Raw genomic sequence first — 21,268 nt, 5'->3', positions numbered from 1 at the left:
ACAAAACGTGGCGGAAACGTCGGGGAGTGTTGTAACAGAATCATTGTTCACAACCATGGAATAAATAGTTTCGTTTTATTGAATTATTGAACTAAATGTTTTGATACAAATTAGATAAATACAACTATTATCCTCCAAGTTTTAAAGTCGCTAAGGCCTTGTCCATTCCTATGTGAGAATACACCAATATCATCATCAAATGCCATCAACTAATGTACCTGAAACACATGTGAAAATAGGTACGTCAGCATAAAAATGCCGGCGAGTACATAGGTTTTGTATGAGTTTCAGATTCATGGCTCGTTTTACATATTGCAATACTTATTTAAAAACCTTGTTTTGAAAAGTATAGTATTGCGACACAAATAACCAACTCAAATCAAATTGGTTATATTTCATAAAAAAAATCTCGTAGCCATGATTCTTAACCCCAAAACATTTGTTTAATTAAATCCAGATTTGTAAATCGTTTATGGAATAAAACTCGAATAGTATAATATATTGTTGGAAAACCTTGTATTACAACTTTGTTTTGTTTACCATTGCCCAAGTGATCTAGATAACGCAACGATATATAATGTATTAAAAGCACTTATATATAGGAAGTACCAGCGGCGTATCCACCATGCTTTTAACACATTATACCCGCCCCGTTACCTAATCACTTCCCTAACCCAACGGTTCAAACAGATTCAAACAGTTCGTGTCAATCAACGGTTACAAACGGTTCACATAGTCAAATAGTCACATACGGTTCACATAGTCAAATGGTTACAAACGGTTCACATAATCCAACGGATCATCTAGTCAACGGTTACAAACGGTTCACATAATCAACGGTTACTAACGGTTCACATAGTCAAATGGTTACCAACGGTTCATATGATCAAATGGTTACAACGGTTCAAATGATCATATGGTTACAACGGTTCAAAATGTAAAACAATGTGTCCATATGCTGGATGAGCATATGCGACAAATGTAGTATATGGAAATCAATGTGCTAGCATGTTAAGTGAACATACATAGCAAAACATAATGAAATCGTGTACTAATAATGTACTATTGAACATAGTAAGTATATGATATAAAAACATGGGAAACATGAAAGTATCAAGTAGGCACATGTGTTCCACCCCAAAACAGTTGAAAACAGTAAAAGAGGGGACTATGTACTCACCTGAGGGTGCTTAGAAGTCTTGAACAACAACCAAGCAAAGCTAGAGTGATTAGGGAATCAAACGGCACCCTATATAGGTAACTATGTAAATAACCGGACCTAAATCGGGAGATAGGATAGAATGAGGTTCTATAAATCAAATGAGTAATTGAACTCATATGGTATGATTTAATAGACCCTACATTCTGATTGAAAGGCCTACCTAAGTGCTTTTGACCCGTTTCGACACGTTATGGTAACATAAGCTACTATAAGGCGTCGTTAGCGTAAAACTATGTTCGGATGGTTAACTATGTGCTATGCCAAGTCTTACATGCCCAATTATCCCTAAACATGTTACTAAATCAGATTACTTGTCAAAAATATGTTCACATAGGCAAAATACGGATTTTAGCTTCAAAAGGGCATTTTGGTCATTTCCTATGGGCATACAAGCTAACAAGCAAATGACTAACCAATCCTATGTGATCATAAGGTATAACCTCAGTGGTTATTCCCTATGCAACTATGATCACTAACTAAGCTTGGTCGGATCCTAAAGATCGACCAAACGGGTCGGGTTCGAAAGGCTAAGCGGTGGTTTAGACCGCTTACCTCACGACCCTAAACAAGCACAAACTAATAGTGTCGTGTTAGACATGTCAAAACATGTCTAACCTACTGATTTGGTATCAAAACAAAGTGTTTTGATACCCTAAAGTAGTTCCGAGGCAAAATGCGTGCTAAAACGCATTTTGACCGAAACTTTGACTCGACACTACAACTAGATAACGTGGTAATCAGCGGTATAATCGCGAAGGATTATAACTATCGTGATTACAATCACGTTTCAAAGTTCAATTGAACTTTGACTTGACCAATTGATGGTCAAAACCGAAAGTCAAACTGTTGGCCAAACTGTTTGACTTTCTGCACTACATAAGGAAAAAGCAAGAAAAAGAATGAAAGAAGCTCACTTAAGGTCCTTGCTATCTTTTCTACAAGAAGACAAAGTCCCAAATGCTTGAGAGAGAGCTCCAAAGCAGATGTGAAGAGAAGAATGAGAAGAATGAGCAAGGAATGAATGAAATGGATGGGCTATTTATACTTGTGGTGATGCTCTAGGATCATCACAAGTGGTTTGTTTAGCCATTAAGGAATAAATCTCATCCATACAAGTGTTAGGAGCAGGTGCAAAGCCTTGGAGAGCACTTAAACTTGCTCAACACACCAAGAATTTACCAAAACAGCCCCTGAATTTGCAAACAGATGCTGAAAACACACTTTCTGCCCAGATGAGGCGCTCGCGTAGCGCTAGGGCATAGGCCTTAGGGCTCGCGCTACGCTAGCATGTATCAGGTTCAGCAAAGTTTCAAAATTGACAGAAATGGTCCCTGCACGTGTTTAAAGCCTTTTTCGATGCGTTTTAAACCCCGTTAACCTCATTTCAAGGCTCTAAAATGAAGTTAAAGCATAGGGGACTCAAAACATGCTCAAAAATATCTCGGATGTCGGTTCGTTTGGTCGTACGGTCACGTTGTTCGGTTATTTACGACGAAACTCGAACGGACGCGAAAACGATCCAAATTAAGCGACGAATGGAATTTTTGCATGGCGATCACTAAAACAAAATATTTTAGTGTGTACAAAAATTTTGGATGTCCAGATGTGTCCAGAACGTAAGATATGCGCGAAAATGCAAACTTACGCCGTTTATGACACTTTTAGTCCCTGTAAGATCATATAAGCATGTTTTCACACACCGAACCTATCAAAGCTTATTTCTAAGCCATATTTAGGTTATATATGGTATGTTTAACTTATGATCAAGTTCCGGACTGTTCGACACCATACGAATCGGTATAGTTTCGCAGTTTGACACAAATAGTCCCTGCGATCGAATAAACTTGATTTCGGCATACCAAACCATCCAAAACTTATTTCTAAGTTATGTAAAGGTTATTTAAGGTATGTTAAGCCTATGTCACTATTCCGGGAGTGTTTGTTGCATTAAACTGGTTATATTTACGCATCAGATCGTGTATAACCTTCCAGAAAGCGACTTAAAGCCCGAAATCGAACAAGAATTGATATGTGCAAATGATACACATATTTTCACAATTCCCAAGTATGAAATACAAAATTTCATTGGTTTGGCATTTGTTTGACGGTCACAGTGACACAGGTGTCACATCGAACCGAATAAGCGGTTCAGAAAATGTATGAATAAGCGGTTTCACACTTGTTTTTGGAACGGTCCAAGTCACTCGACCGAATAAGCGGTTCTAAAACATGTACGGAATAAGCGATTCACACAAGGTCCAATAAGCGATCATGAATGTTCCAGAAAAGCGATCCAACTTCGGACAATAATTTGACCCACTATTTCTTTGAATTTCAACCACAAGCTTTCAAGGGTTTGTCTTTATACCATCGCGCACAATTCCTGAGATTTTGAGCAAGTTTCGACCGTGAAAAATATCTGAAACTGAAAAAGAATGAGTAGAAGACAGAATTTTCGGCAATTTCCAGCTAATTCCTGTAGAACTCCTCCTCCTGAAGCTCTGGTACCACTTGTAGGATCGTTTGATGACCCGAATGGTCGTTCAGAGGTGTTTTCGTCAAGTACAGGTGCGGAAAATAAGTAAATTGACGTAGGAATAGCTAGTATATCACTTAAACTCCTTTTCTATTGATTTGACGATGAGTACAACCTGTTTTCGATCCGGCCAGTACCTCGGTACGAAAATCAGGAACCGTTAACAAATGAGATCGCTCTAAGGGTATATATACTAATCTGGAACCGCTTATTGGACAAGCCAATAAGCGGTCCATATATATGACACATAAGCGGTCCAACATGATTGACACATAAGCGGTTCAACATGTTGACTAATGGGCGGCGCAACTACCTACTTGTTCCTATGAGCGATCCATAACCCTAAACTTTATACAATCTCACTATTTCTCGTATATTGTGCCCAGATCTAACACTTAAGACTATTGACTCGATACAAGACGTAATCTGCAGATGTAGTGCACCAACACGTTCACAAGCGTCCGACACAGATCATGAGGTCCGAATTAATAAAAAGGGTGGTCGATCAAGTGTTGGATAAGGACGAGGAGTCAGAGTCAAAGTCCGAGTCCGAAAAGTTTGTGTTTGTCAGTCAGGAATTCGAGTTCGTCTGGAAAAAGTTGAAAAACGTTGGGAAAAACGGGTTTATAGTAAAGAATTTTTGTTTTCAAAATCTAATTTGAAGAACGAAACATTTGAAGTTGTATATACTTTGAATGATTCTGGCAAATTATATTTTGATAAAGAATTTGCAATAAGAAGTGTTAGAATTTGAAATGATCAAAAAGGTTTTTTAAAATGATTAGAAATTAATATTTCTGAAATAAAAGATTTAAATCTTACTGAAAAAACTAAAAATACACTTCAAGAGTTCAACAACGATTAAACAAGAAAAAGGGTTACAATTATGGTTTAGAGTTTCGAAAGAACCCAAACCATAATGGCAATTTCAAAAAGAAAGGTTTGGTTTTATTCCACCAGAAAATTACAAAAATGAGAAAATTTCTAAAAATACAAAATTTGTTTCAGGTCTCCGTCTGCTGAAGAGGAAAGAAGAGCTCATTCTGGAGACAATCAAATCAAAAAATTTCTTGCTGAGAAGAAGAAAAAATGAAGTTCAGTGGAAAGAAACAAGAACCTGTTTTTAGATGCAATGAAGTTGGTCACATTGCCATGGAACTGTCCATTAGCAACAAAAACAAAACAGGGAGTTTCTGAAAAACCTGAAGAAGTAGTTGTTGACAAAACCGAACCACCAATTGAGAAATTTTACAAGTGTTTAAAAATTCAACATATGAAGTTGGTGAATGTTCGAAAAGGTTTTACAGAGAGAAGTGTAAAGCTTCACAACCAAAAGTGGGTTGTTAAGAAAATCTGAGGCAAAATCTGGTGATGAATCTGATTCCACAAAATCAGAGGAGCCACATGTTGTTAAAAAGAGTGAAAACTCAGTTCCTCCAATGGATGGATGAGAACTTTCCACCATTGAGGACTTGAGAAATTTTAAACAAAAAATTGGAAAAAGTGGAAGATCTCTAATCAATTTTATTCTGAAAAGAATGAATTTGATGTTGAGAAAGGCGTTTAATGGGAATGTAAAGAAAATTTTTGGAAAAATTATCGATGGAAAGGTTAAAGGGCGTTAAAGAATTTTATGGTACAAAGAAAGTAGCTTAACACCCCAACTAAAGAGGAGTTGGTTTCACCCAAGGCTGGTCAGGCTTGGGTGGACATTTGCTTTCATTGAAAACCTGACTTTGCCGGAGATCCCAAGTTTGTAATCGTGGATCAGGAATCGGCATCATTCTTGTTAAAATAGTTTTTGTGAAAGATTTTAAAATTGTTTGAAATTTTTACAGGTGTGGACTTGCCAGAGCTTCCAGGTTGGTAAGTGTGAAGCAGGGAATCGGCATCTTTATTGGTAAAATGAATTTGTGTAGATGTTTTTATTCCTACAAGAGGTACAGAAGATTGCTCTTTCAAGTGGTAAATCAGGGACATTAAGTTGTACTTGATTTCATACAAGTGGTTAAAAATTGAACATGTGATGATTATCCCCGAACCTACAAGTGGTTAAAACAAAACTTATTTTCCGAAAAAATCATTTTGATTAAAACAAACATAAGTGTTTTGAAATCATTAATCGAGAAAATAGTTTGTTGAAAGGGGGAGTTCTGTTTGTTTATGCCAAGTGAATGGAGAATTGAGGTGATCGATATCAGTTGTCAATTTTTCTTGTACAGTTTGTTTTCAATTTTTCTTTAAAAGTGTTTGAATTTTAGGGGGAGTAAGAATTTCAGAAAATCCAAAACATTAGAAAATTTGAAAAAGCCAAAAACATGGTAAAATCAAAATGAGTTTTGTTGTGAAAAAGAGGAAATGAAAGTACATCAGGTGGACTATCACAACACGCTAAGATATGGAATGTTTATGTGATAAAACGGTCTCACTGTGGATGTAGCCAGTAGGTTTTTGCACATTCAATAGATTGTTTTCGAGATATAAACCTAAATTTCAAACTTGCTTATCTTGTGGGGAACATTTCTTGGATATATGGGTAACCCCCGAAATCTTGTTTGAAAGGTCCCTCTTTCAGAGATACTAGGTCTTTATGCTTAGTGATTATCTGGGGTATTATTCGGGGACTTCTGCTGAATGGAAATTCTGACCCAGTCCCCGCATAATACTTTCCACATTGCTTAAAATAAGCACCGCCCTCAGCATAAAATGTGACACCTGTGCCTCTGCGACCATCAAATAAAAACCAAATCAATGAAACATTGGGTTTCATACTTGGATTTGTGTAAACATGTGTATCGTTTGCACATGTCAATTCTTGTTCGATTTCGGGCCTTAAATCGCTTTCTTGAAGGTTATACGCGATCTGATGCGTAAATATAACCAGTTTAATGCAACAAACACTCCAGAATAGTGACATAGTCTTAACCATACCTTAAATAACCTTTACATAAACTTAGAAATAAGTTTTGGATGGTTTGGTATGCCGAAATCAAGTTTGTTCGCTTACAAGGACTAAAATTGACAAACTACGAAAGTATGCCGATTTGAACTGTAACGAACAATCCGGAACTTGATCATAAGTTAAATATGCCCTAAATATCCTTTACATAGCTTAGAAATAGGCTTTGAGGTGTTTTGTGCACAAAAATAAACTTTATGTTCATTTCAGGGGCTAAAAGCGTCAAAAAGTGCATAAGTTTGCATTTTTCGCGCATATCTTACGTTCTGAATACATCCGGACATCCCAAATTTATGTAAACATTTAAAATATTTTATTTTAATGTTTGGCATAAGAAAATTCCATTCGTCGGCTTGATTTGGATCGTTTTTGCGTTCGTTGCGACTTCCGTCGTAATTAACCGAACAACGCAACCGTACGACTAAAAGAACCGGACATCCGACATATTTTTGAACATGTTTTTGAGTTTTCTATACTTTAACTTCATTTAGAGCCCTGAAATGAGGTTAAAGATGCCTAAACGTGGTCAAAAATGAGCCGAAATGCAAAGATTCTGAAGTTCAGGGACCAAAATTGACATTCTGCCATTAGTTATCTTAGGAAGGGACCAAATTGAAAAATCTAAATTCCAGCTTTTTCCAGCTGTTCCCCTCATTTGCACATGGTTTTAACTGAAACTATGGGCTCCCATGGTTTTCACAAAACCATGGGCACATGTGTATGGATGAGATCGAAGCTCGTTTTACGATGAACGATCCTAACGGTTCTAGATTTCCTATATATACCCACCTCCTTTCACTTGCAAAACCCACAATGATCTGATTTTTGGCTCTCTAAGTTGAAGTTTTATGCTTCATACCTAGAGTAAATCGGATCATAGCTGCGGGGACCTTTTGTAAGTATTCATTTCATTCTTTTTCATTCGTTTTTATCGTTAAGGTCAAACTGCGTTTTGACTTTCTACTTTGACCAGTTTATGGTCAACGCGAAGTTCGTTTGAACTTCAATAACGTGAGCGTAATCACGGATGGTTATGGTCCATAGTGACTATACCTACTGATTACCACGTTATCTAGGCTCAGTGAACGAGTTCGTAGTTTCGGCCAAAATGCGTTTTCTCGCGTATTTTGTAACCAAGCTACTTATAGGTATCAAAACCGTTTGTTTTGATACCAACCTGTTTTCTAACTTAACTAACATGTTTTAGCATGTTTAGCTCGTCACTTTTTAGTTTCGTGCTTGTGTAGAGTCGTAAGTCAAGCGGACTAAACCACCCGCTTAGACTTTCGAACACGACCTTTTGGTCGATAATTAGGATCCGACCAAACATGTTTAGTGACCATAGTAGCATAGGGAATAACCTTCCGAGGTTATACCTTATGGTCACCTAGGTTTAATTAATCGTATGATAGGTAGTTTTATATGCCTTAGGAAAATTACCAAAATACCCTTTTTACGCATAAATTCATTTTTAAGCATATGTTGTGACAACCCTCACTAAACCAGGTATCCGTACGATTTAATTAATAATTAATTGCTGCTTAATTACTTGTGCTTAACTGAAATTGCTGATGAACTGCTACTTGATTTCTAGTACTTGTATATTCCTGCATCACACTTTACATACTGTCACTACGCTATTTACATGTTGAACCTTAGTGACAAACATGATGCACAAAAGCACAGTAGCATTTGAACGGATAACCTATTGAACATGCTGATAGAGCCAGCATCAGGCAGACACTGCCTCTACGGCCTGTATGAGCCAGAAATATTTTACTACACCCATAGTGAGTGTAGGGATACAAGGGTTGTAGAACTGCGTCTCTAGGAATAAGATATAATGACTGGATGTGCCTAAACATACTCTAAGCACCAAACACAGCACTTTTATTAACATATCAGCTTCTGGCTAACTAATAATGTGCCAAAACATGAGGAAATATTCCTGACACTTTGGGAAATAAGTTGTGTCACTAAAAATGTTATTTACGACACTTAAAAGCTTACTTAAGCACTTTAACGGATTACTATCCAACCGAACAACCGGACTTTACCCGGAACATAAAAATATTGACATTAACATTACTGGTCTTTTTCTGAGCCAGTTAGGGTCCCTGAATACCCTAACACCCGCTTTAAAACACATCACACCACTAACCGAGTTAACCCCTAATCTAACCTAGTTAAAACTAACTAAACACCAACTAATCTAGTTGAGATCGAACCAAGACCCCCCCCCCCTTTTGTAACCGGCCCCATAACTAGAGGGGACACCATAGTACACCCTTGATTATTTTATTGTTTGTTGCCTAATATCTTGAAAGACATAGTAACCAATGGATTAAGGACTTGCTTTTGTCTATAAAATCTAACACTAAATACATAAGCTCATTCACTTAACACCCACACCACTCAAGCACACTCTCTCCCTCTCCCTTGACTCTCGGTCGAGCACACACACATCCATCCATCCATCATCCGACTTCCATCTTCTCATTCCAAGCATATACAAGTGTTCAAGATCGCATACGAGGAGTCTTGGAGCTAACGGAAGGCGAAGGACCTTTCTACCTTGCTTTTATCCACCACCTTGTCGCATAGATTCTTCCCTAGCCCCGAGCTAGAGGTATAAACACTTAAAACACTCTCTCGAACTAATCTAAGGTGGTTAATAAGATTTGTAACGGTTAAAACTCGGAAACTTGCATTTTGAAGCTTTAAAAGTCTACTAAAACATGAATCTTGTTGGTTAAAAGCATAATAGTTGTGTAAAAGTTGTAGTATTTGAAAGTTGTGAATATTTAAGCCCGATCTACGTTGTGGTAGCTCGGATCACCATTTAACCCGGTTTGGTTAAGATCATGGATCTTGAATAAGCTTGTTTCGGACGGTACAAGGGTTAAAAGGTGAAACTCTACCACACGAGAAACATGAACTTGTGTAAAGTATTTTTACTTGTAAAATAGTGTTTTAAACCTAGCGGATCTACGCATCTGCAAGTGGTATTTTCAAAGGACCAAGTGTCGAGAAATCAATGTTTTCTAAAAGTCGGATGACACACTAACAAATATGATTTTTACAAACCACAAGCTGTATAAACACTTTTGAAATGAAAAGTTTCGACAAAATAACAATCTTTGTGAAGATGACGGGAAGTTTGTAAAGATAGATTTATTCTAAAAACGAGGTTTTTACGAGATTAAGCTACTCTATATAAAGATCCACCAAATATAACGGGATCTACACAATAGTTTTCGGAAAAACTACAAGTTCATGTGATTATGCGATTTACATACTTGTCGACTAGTTTGATGTGTCGAAATTGTTTGATTGAATCAAGAAGTTGTTTGAAATGATTTTGTAAAGAAAATGATACGCTTGAAAGCGTGGCCACCTCCAGTTACAGGGGAAACTCTGGCGAATTTTTTCTAAAAACTAACACTTAGAATTATTTACAAGTGTTAGAATTATTTTTGATATGTTTTCAAAATATATTTCGCCACGACTTTACTTACAAATATTCGGACGGTGGGATTTTCTCAAAACTAAACGTGATAAATATTTATTCGGTAAATATATTTTCACCACACTGTTTATGATTATTTTTGTGAAAATACACAAATATTATTTTTAGAGTAAAAAATAATATTTACAAACGTTGACGAATCCAAAATAATAAAAACGCTTTCACGATAACATATAAGTTACAACGGTAATTATTATTACCACACCCGATTACTAAAACGTAACTTACACATTAATACAGAAATGATTATGAACGTATATTTTATCAACGTATTATTTTTGGGGAAAATTATGTGAAATGGAAATATAATATTTTTGAGAAAAATATTTATATTTGGAATTAGAAATGAAAAATATATTAAGTGAGACTTAATATTATTAATTGAACGCACATGTATTTAAATCCCCCATCCTTGGGAAGGAGATTAACTACCAAGTACATGCAAAATATAACACGAAATAGTTGTCCTAACTATTTCCCAACAAACCTAAACTATAAAGCTAAGGCACGGCCATCCGTCTAATAGAATTAGTACATGTAGGTCGTCGCACAGCTTGACATTCGGAGAGTACTTGGTAGAGACGCACTGACTGTGAGTTCATGTCCCCCTTTTCTCTTAACTGTTTCAGTTTTTCTAAACTGCGGGGGTGAAATACATGTTACTATTTACGAGTACTTTATACATTGGTATGGTTAGCGTTAGGGAGGGTTACTACTTAGATCATGTGGTGGGAAGGCGCAACTTGAGGCCATTAATCCTCATTGTAGGACCGAGGGACAGTAGCGGTAGATCTATCTGGGTGTAGCGAGCCCAGCCCCAGGCCCATCATAACGGACCTCGGGTGACTTTGTGCCCATCGCAAAATCCGCTAGGTTTGAGTCTTCCTACTTGCACTTACACATATCAATGGCCTTGCAAACCATTGTGATCTCTTTTTCCTTATTTGCTACATACCAGGATTTTGATAAATACAAAAGTTTATTTACTCACTTACACATGAACTCGCTCAACATTATTGTTGATTTTTCAACTTACATGATTTCAGGGAATTAAAAGGTCTGGCACGGTATTGCACGTTTTCCCGCTTGCACTAGTTTCCAAGGTCATCCGGGGTTTAGGGAATGTGACTCTTTCCTGGACAAGTCACAGTCCTTAAACTGTGTTTATGTTATGTTTAAGTTGTAATGTTTGTTGAACAAGGTTATGGTTGTTCTAGGGGCGTGATCCCGTTTTAAACAATGATACTGTATTTGGTTTTAAAACTTAATGGATGATTCTTGCATGTTTTAATTTCATATAGCTTTGTTATGATTAAGCTATGTATTAAGGAGTCACACCAATTAACACGTTCCGCAAAGCCAGGGTGTGACAGTTGGTATCAGAGCTCTGATCATAGCGAACTAGGATTCCTTCTCGAGTCTAGACTATGATCACTAGGGCTCTCACGCAAACATTTTTACTGCTACCACTTAAGTCCAGATCCAAACGTTTTAATAAACAAATGTTGAGCAAAATTTATTTATTATTTTTTCTTTTAGGCTCAGTCTGGGAGGCTGAAGGCTCGGTCTGGGAGCCGAGGCTCGATCCAATGGATCGAGGTAGTTGTCTAGTCGGACTAGGGAGTCAGTCTGGGAGGCTGGGAGAATTGACCAGTGGGACTAGGGAGTCAGTCTGGGAGGCTGGGAGAATTGGCTAGTGGGACTAGGAATGTCAGTCTGAGAGACTGGGAGGCTAGTGGGACTAGGAAGAGCAGCCCTGAGAGGCTGGGGAGGCTAGTGGGACTAGGAGAATTATGTGATATCTTACTTGGTGATTATGTGATTATTTGATTGTATGACTGATTATTTGTGCATACTTGTGTCTATGTTACAGACTCATGGACTCAGCCGGTACGGTGATTGTAGGTCCCTCGGAGGTTGAGGGATAAACCTATTCCTTGTTATGTTCAACACTCTAGCAAGTGCGGAATCCAAGCTAGAGTGCAAACCATAGTTTAGATGAAAGCAAAGATTACAAAGAGAAAGAGTAGACAAGCAAAGTATCAAAGTTTTCTCTTGTATTTCAGTGGACACGGTTACAGACCTTGACCAAACTGAAATGCTCTCTTGCAGAACTTGGGTTCACACACAAAAGCTCTCAACAACTTACCACACACTTACACAGAACTTCTGCTTGAAGTGAAACCCTCATGGATAATATATACCCATAACAGACAACCATGCACGAAGGATCAGGTATTCTGGTCGAAGGATCATTCCTATTCGACCAGAAATACCATCGAAGGATCCAAACATACTTCGAAGGATGGTATATCCTTCGAGGTCCATAAAGATCCATCGAAAGACATCTTTCGAAGTCATCGAAGGATACATACATCCTTCGATGACATCCTTCGAAACACATTATCTTTCAAACACTAAGTGTGGATGTTTGGCCAGTCAAACCAGGAGGATGGTTGACTTGGTTCAAACACACATTTCCAACACATAAACAACATAACAAAGACGTAAACACAACAGACTAAAGACATCGTTTTTACATTACAAATACAGACAAAGTACAGACACAAAGTGCAACAACAAACTCCCCCTTGGCTGTAGCTTTGTCTCGGTCTTCGAGTCTTAAGTCTCTGACGTCCTTTCCACGGTTAGACATGATGTGATGACCATGCACTTCCTGCGTTCACCAGCAGATTGAAGCAGTATCGGCGCCATCCTTTGAAACTTCATAGCTTGATCTCGATCCTGAACTAAGTAGTTGATTTCATGTCCTTCAAAACAATGATATCCGATCTGGACATATTCGTAATCCACATCGGATCGATTATCCTGAAGTTCTCCGAATTATCTCTGAATAAGATCACAGCACTCACCAGTATCCGCATCATAAACCCAGCAGCGGAAATTTCCAAGAAAGTCGGTCTTCATTTTCAGTAACGCGAATCTTCTTTCATCACCGTTAGGAGGATCGTATACCAAACGATAACGAGCGGTGTTAGTCTCTGGATCAAGTGTGAACCTGATCTGCTCGTACCTTGGAAACTGAGGCTTGTACAGAGGATCCTTCCAACCCAATCTTCTCTCTAACCTGATTTTCTTCGCGAATAGATCCACCATCTGTTCTTTAGCTCGATTGATTACATCTAACTGAGCCAACACTGCCACATCATAATATGGAAGTGTGAGAATACTAAGGAGAGTTCTGAAATATTGAAGACCCGTTTCTCTTTTCACAACCATGCAGTGCAGATCTTTGACAAACATCCAGCTAATAATCCGACCCCGAGCCTGATTTTTCTCCAGCATCATATAGTTAGCATGTTCCAACGGAGCGAGCGGAGGAGGATTCCTAGCAAGGAAATCCGCTCGCCATTCATTAACTGTTTTCTCACGGCTTTCCTGAGCTGATGGCGAACCAGAAAGAAAGATTGTCGAACTCAGCAGTCTTTTCAGCAACCAAGTTATCGTCAAGGGCATTCACCTCCGCATTATCCTCTCCAACATATACAGGACGTTCAGGATCAGAACTGATGAAGATTTCTTCAATTGTGGAGAAATCAGTTTGATCATGTACCAGCGGAGTAGCATCTATCATACACACAGCAACTTCATCCAAATCGGTCAAGATCGAAATCTGTTCATTAGTCATCTCAGAAATAAACTCTCCCTCTTCCAGTAGTAGTTCACCCGTGACAGGATGAAACTTTTGAACACTTGAAGATTCAGGAGGATCTGTTGTAAATGTTTCCGGTTCCAGGCTGATCTGTTCAGGGTCTACAGACATTTCCAGTGTTTCAGTCCTGCTTTCAGTTGGGCCTGTAGAAGCTGTAGGAGGAGCAGACGGAGTATCTTGAGGAGTACCAGATCCACCTGCAGCACCGGATGCAGTTGCACCGGAGCCTGAGGCTGTTGTTTGATTGGATTAGCAGCATCATCATCCCGATCATCCTCACGTCTTGGGAGAACTATCCCTAAGGTTTTGCACCTCTCGCTCCACAATGTAACAACCTGTTTATACAACCCTACCAAAGTTTGTATGCATTGGTTTGAAGGCTTCCATCAGTCTATCATCACGACTGCTAACCTTTTCCCTTAATGCCTTCGCCTGAGTTTCCAAGTTAGTACTATGCCTCTTTCATGATTTCCACTTCCCTATCACGTGCCCTATTTGCCTCCTTCAACCTTTCGATTTCCTCAGCCTGTTCTGATTTTAACTTTCTGAGCTTCAACAATTTTACATAGCTGGTTGTGTGCCACCACATCTTGTTTTCGCAGGACCGATATTCTTCAATAGTTCTTGTGTGTCTACCAACTATATCACCCAATTCACTGATTTGTTCAATCAGGAACTGTACCTTATCAGCTTCAGAAAAACCAGACAAGGTTTCTTGCCAGAGATGGCCTTAAAAGGCTCAGGTCTTGAAGAAACCAGACTGACCAGGCCTGACCGAAGCACCCGTAGGACCAGTAATAGTGAGAGGGGTCGAGCATGTGTACCTGAGGTGGGAGTTGCAGACGGCTGTTGATCAACAGTCGCCGTGCGTGTGTCCCAGAAGACCTCTGAGGAGACGCCATTAGCCTCCAGCGTCTCTTTTTCAGTAAATTGATCACCAGAGAAGGAACCTGCTGCTCAGGAGCAGATGAAGGTTGCGAACAGAAACAGGAACAGAGGTGTCATCAGCAGTTTTCTTCGATGAACGAACACCCTGTCGTTTTGCCTTCCTCTTCTTACGAAAACCTGGAGAAGTAAGCGTATAATCTCTCATCCGTGTCAGAGTCTCCAGTATTTCACCCGTCTTCTTAATATGTATCAACCGAGGGTTTCCGCATCTATCAAACACTTTCATCATCCCAGGGGGAGGGAGGATTATCATCCTCAGACGAAGAATCACCATCACCTGAACCTCCTTCCTCTTCGGAAGATAACTGCTTTCATCAATAAGCTTTCTCGTCTCATCTATCTTGCCCTTTCCCCTTGTCAGTCGCAGCAGCAACACTAGACTGACCAGCAACATTACCAGCACCACCATCACCCACCAGAAACAATATGAACATCAGGATCAACAGACATATCCTGAACCTCTTCAGCAGCCAACATTTTATATCAACCTCAGTACTAGCTGCTGCACCAGAACTGCAGCAGACCTTCTAGTGCCTTGATTCCATGTTTAGCTGTGAGTTGCTCATCAGCCATTTAGCAATTAACGCTGGTTCTTCATTATCAGAAACACTCCTTCACGACGCCATCTGTGATTCTGTGGAGCCTCATAGTCAGGAGCATTAAGATTGAATATCAGTTTCCTATTCGGATCCGATCCCTTGTAAACCCCCATAGACTTGACGATTAGCAGTGTGCGATCGTTCATCGGATTCACAGGAAGCACATCTGCCTCTGCTTTAGCAAGAATCTAGGAATCTGAATCATCTATCATCATTTGCAGAAACCGAGGTTATAACCAAAACTTGGTGTTAGTTCGCTGTGTATCTGACGGAAGTGGCTCGAGTGTTCTCCTTCAGATTATTGAAGATATACCGAGAAATGTTGAACCGGCTTGTTCAGAATCAGCGCCGTAACAATCCCGTCAAATCGATGGAGACAGATCATACCCAGAGCGCTTGTTGCTTAGGCAATGAATGAGAATGTGCAGAAGGAACTTATATCGAAAGCGGCCAGGAACTTCTTGTTGATTTGATTGGAAAGAACGTTCTGGCTGTACTTAATTCTCAACAATAACCCACGCTGACACTGTAGCTCTATAGACTTGGGTTCTTCAGATTTATCTCCAAGCCGTAGACGTTCTCTGATAGAGTTTTCAGTAATAACCACTGGCTTTTCAGCGACTACTGCCCTGATTACTTCCTTATCATCCACCGTTTCAACCACAGCTGTATTCCAGAATGCCTTGATGTATGACTGATAGGCGACATGCTGTGTCGTGATAGCGTAATTAATGCGTGCCCTGTGAAGATATTCCATTGATGCCAGCAAACTCCGGACTGATGCTTCCTACCGGTTGTAAATATGCCGCCATATTATGTCTAGATTCAGACATAGCTTCCAGCTCTGATTTCACCTTCTTGGTTGGTTTGGCCCGTTCCTTTTTCGCTGCCTTTGGTGCCATTTCTGCACATCACATTGTCACGTAATAAGTAAGGGTCAAACAGTCAATCATTGGAATTCCACACTTAGAAAATTTTCAATTTCTTGAAAATATTCTAAGTGTTGAACTCTTCGAAGGATCCATATATCCATCGAAGGATTGAAACAAAGCACGAAAGATGGAAACCAGTTCGAAGGATAATGATCAAGCTCGAAAGATGACAATCTGATTGAAAGATGATAAATGGTTCGAAGGATGTCACTTTCCCCGAAGGATAACAACCATATCGAAAGATCATCTTTCGAAGAATCAAGGAATTTGAAAGATGTCTTGATCCTTCGAAGGTTGATCACATCGAAGGATGATCCTTCGTGAAATCTAACATCATTCGAGATTCACCTCGAAGGATGCTGTTTAGCACATCTATCGAGGTGCTGAGTCATCATCATCCTTCGTTTTGATCTCCGGCATCACTGTTCAAAGACAAGATTTTCCGGTGGGTTCTAGGTTTTCCGGTGATTTGTTTTTCATGTGGTTTTAGTTGTGTTTTTTTTATGGCAAACAAGGACAACATCACAAACCATTTAAAACACCATTAACCTTTTAACTCAAACCGAATCATGAACACAAACCAAACATCAAACTTAACCGAAAACCCTAACATCCCCTGTTTTAAACCAAACCAAACACTCTGTCATCAATATCCAATCCAAACAAATTCAACACGCACAATCAGATACAAGATTATCACATGAATATCAACAACTATCACTGATTCAAAAACAAAACATTCAGATTCTAAAAAGAACATTAATGTATAAAGAATATGATCAATGACATGCTTATGATGATTTTGTTTTGATGTTTGTTAACAGATTAAAACATAATCATCCTACCAAGTATCTTATGAGAATCCTGATGTTAACAAGTGATTTTGAAAATTTGGGCAGAGTTTCGAGAGAAATGAGAGGGTTTTGAGATGGGTTTTGAAACTGTTAAGTGTGAATGAAGAAGAAGATGCCTTTTTATACCATCACCTCGAAAGTCCAACCGCCTCGAAGGATTAAACCATTCGAAAAATGAATAGTTTTCTCGAAGGATTACTTTTTGTTCGAAGGATCCATATATGGTTCGAAGGATCCAGATATTTGAAGGATCTGGATCGAAGGATGCCAGATATTTTGGAATCCTTCGAAAGATATCCTTCGATCTAAAACCATCTTTCAAGGGGTCTGGTCAACTCGAAGGATCACTTGGTCAAATCCTTCGTTGACCCAGCATCTTTCGACAGTTGACTAGCATCTTTCGACAGTTGACTTTCATTGACTTTCTGACCATCTGATCTTTCGAGGGCCATTGCTTCCTCGAAGGATCAGATTTCCCACCAACACTTAGGATTTTTAGGGAATTTCCAATTTACACCTTTCAAATTTTGAGGTTTTTCAATAATGACCATTTTGAAAGTTGTCCGTTATGAAGTTCTGCAAAGGTTAGTTTTATGAAGTATCTCGGCTTGTCAGGTATCGGATCGAGCACCAACATCAGTTAATCAAAAATAATGTTAAATTGAAAATCTTTTTGGATTTTGTGGTTTGATAAAATAAAAGGCAACAATTTTAAAATCCTTTGAATGTTATCAAACGACATCACCGCTAATGTCGTGCTGATATGCACCAAACGACAAAAACTGTTTAAAATTAAAGCAGTAAATTAAGCAGTAAGTAAATATGTACAGACACAACAATATTTTTGCGAGTTTCTGGCGAAGAGAATCATATCAGCTTGCGGTCTTTTGTCAAAACACACTTCCTTTTAAAATTCTTTTACAGAAGCGGATAAGTATTCTACCACAATTACCGATATTGTTGTCCACTTAAACTCAACGATCAGGTGTAATCATAATACAATGAGATACGTTTAAGGTATGATTTATACTTACCGACCGGTGTTCATCCACTCACGACACATTCCCGTATCAAGGTATGCACGAGAGTTCATCTTACTGGGGAGTATACCATTTATCATCCGTTTTTAACGTATATATTTACAATGTGAACAAGTCACTTATTTGAGTTTGAAAACAAGCCCTATGTGATAGAATCACTTATTGATGAGGAACTTGATTTTCGATGCATGAGGGCACAGGAGCAAGTCCGTGAACAGGTCAGTACTTCCGTACAGCAGAGAGACGAACTTGACTCCCGGATAAATGTGATATTTTATCACTTATTTGATATGGACATGTGATTGTTTATCACTTATTGAGGTCGAATGCAGTATGAGATATGTACACGTATGTATGGTATCATGGAAGAACTTAGACTTTGTCTTTTATAGAAACAACCATGATACCCAGATGATAAACAGCATAAACCCCGAATATCTCAGAACCTCGGCAATCTATCAAACGAAATTTCGGTACCAAGACCATATGCCAATGAACGGTTCCCACGCGGTTTTCAGTCTGTTATGTTTATATCTCCTGCATACTTTAAAATGATCGTGAGTCTACCGGTACATCATTAGTAGAGCTACTTATCATTTTCTTTTTCTTTTGATTTCTAGAAACATGTTTCAACCGACCTCTGATGTAATATCACTTTCTCTTATATTACCAAGAAACTCATTTTTGTTTTTCTATTGTTTTTGTGTTTTTCTGAATTTTCTCCCACTTAAGTGCAGAAAGTAACTAAATTAAAGACATATTTTTTTATTTTTGTGGTTTTTCAATGTTTTTGTATTTTTCTTGAAACTTTCTCCCCCTAAAATTCAAAAATAAAGTGAAGTAAAAATATTTTTGGATTTTTGGTTTTTAGAAAAATATTTACAAAAACGATTTCCTGATGTCGGTTACTCTTGCTTCACCTTAATGCCGTTTACCAAAAGTAAATAATCAAATCTTGATTTATCAAATGCTTTGGTAAAAAGGTCGGCACGTTGGTGGTCGGTATGAATATGAACCACATCGATAAGTCTCTTTTCAAAGCAATCACGTATGAAGTGATATTTAATATCGATGTGCTTCGTTTTCGAGTGCTGTACAGGATTTCTAGTGATCTGTAAGGCAGCCTCATTATCAACATAAATAGGAGTAGTTAGGAATTCAAAACCATAGTCCCGCATCTGTTGTTGGATCCATAGAACCTGGGAGCAGCAACTAGACGCAGCAATGTATTCTGCTTCACATGTTGACGTGGCCACACATGTCTGCTTCTTGCATTGCCAAGTGACTAGGCGATTGCCTAAGAACTGACATCCTGCTGTAGTTGATTTTCCATCTTTCTTGCAGCCGCCGAAATCAGAATCACTGAAAGCTTTGAGATCGAAGTTATCATCCTTAGGGTACCATAACCCGGTGTCAGGGTAACTCTTTAGATAACGAAAGATCCTTTTGACAGCAGCAACTTGAGGCCATTAATCCTCATTGTAGGACCGAGGGACAGTAGCGGTAGATCTATCTGGGTGTAGCGAGCCCAGCCCCAGGCCCAGCATAACGGACCTCGGGGTGACTTTGTGCCCATCGCAAAATCCGCTAGGTTTGAGTCTTCCTACTTGCACTTCACACATATCAATGGCCTTGCAAACCATTGGTGATCTCTTTTTCCTTATTTGCTACATACCAGGATTTTGATAAATACAAAGGTTTATTTACTCACTTACACATGAACTCGCTCAACATTATTGTTGATTTTTCAACTTACATGTATTTCAGGGAATTAAAAGGTCTGGCACGGTATTGCACGTTTTCCCGCTGCACTAGTTTCCAAGGTCATCCGGGGTTTAGGGAATGTGACTCTTTCCTGGACAAGTCACAGTCCTTAAACTGTGTTTATGTTATGTTTAAGTTGTAATGTTTGTTGAACAAGGTTATGGTTGTTAGGGCGTGATCCCGTTTTAAACAATGATACTGTATTTGGTTTTTAAAACTTAATGGATGATTCTTGCATGTTTTAATTCATATAGCTTTGTTATGATTAAGCTATGGTATTAAGGAGTCACACCAAATTAACCACGCTTCCGCAAAGCCAGGGTGTGACAGCTTGGTATCAGAGCTCTGATCATAGCGAACTAGGATTCCTTCTCGAGTCTAGACTATGATCACTAGGGCTCTCACGAAAACATTTTTACTGCATACCACTTAAGTCCAGATCCAAAACGTTTTTATAAACAAATGTTGAGCAAAATTTATTTATTATTTTTCTTTTTAGGCTCAGTCTGGGAGGCTGAGGCTCGGTCTGGGAGGCTGAGGCTCGGTCTGGGAGGCCGAGGCTCGATCCAATGGATCGAGGTAGTTGTCTAGTGGGACTAGGGACCCAGTCTGGGAGGCTGGGAGAATTGACCAGTGGGACTAGGGAGTCAGTCTGGGAGGCTGGGAGAATTGGCTAGTGGGACTAGGAATGTCAGTCTGAGAGACTGGGAGGCTAGTGGGACTAGGAAGAGCAGCCTGAGAGGCTGGGAGGCTAGTGGGACTAGGAGAATTATGTGATATCTTACTTGGTGACTTATGTGATTATTTGATTATATGACTGATTATTTGTGCATACTTGTGTCTATGTTACAGACTCATGGACTCAGCCGGTACTGGTGATTGTAGGTCCCTCGGAGGTTGAGGATAAACCTATTCCTTGTTATGTTCAACACTCTAGCAAGTGCGGAATCCAAGCTAGAGTGCAAACCGTAGTTTAGATGAAAGCAAAGATTACAAAGAGAAAGAGTAGACAAGCAAAGTATCAAAGTTTTCTCTTGTATTTCAGTGGACACGGTTACAGACCTTGACCAAACTGAAATGCTCTCTTGCAAGACTTGGGTTCACACACAAAAGCTCTCAACAACTTACACACACTTTCACAGAACTTCTGCTTGAAGTGAAACCCTCATGGGATATATATACCCATAACAAACAACCATGCACGAAGGATCA

Source organism: Helianthus annuus, chromosome 17 (genome assembly GCF_002127325.2).
Source record: "Helianthus annuus cultivar XRQ/B chromosome 17, HanXRQr2.0-SUNRISE, whole genome shotgun sequence".
Lineage (NCBI taxonomy): Eukaryota > Viridiplantae > Streptophyta > Magnoliopsida > Asterales > Asteraceae > Helianthus > Helianthus annuus.
This window is presented reverse-complemented; position numbering follows the sequence as displayed.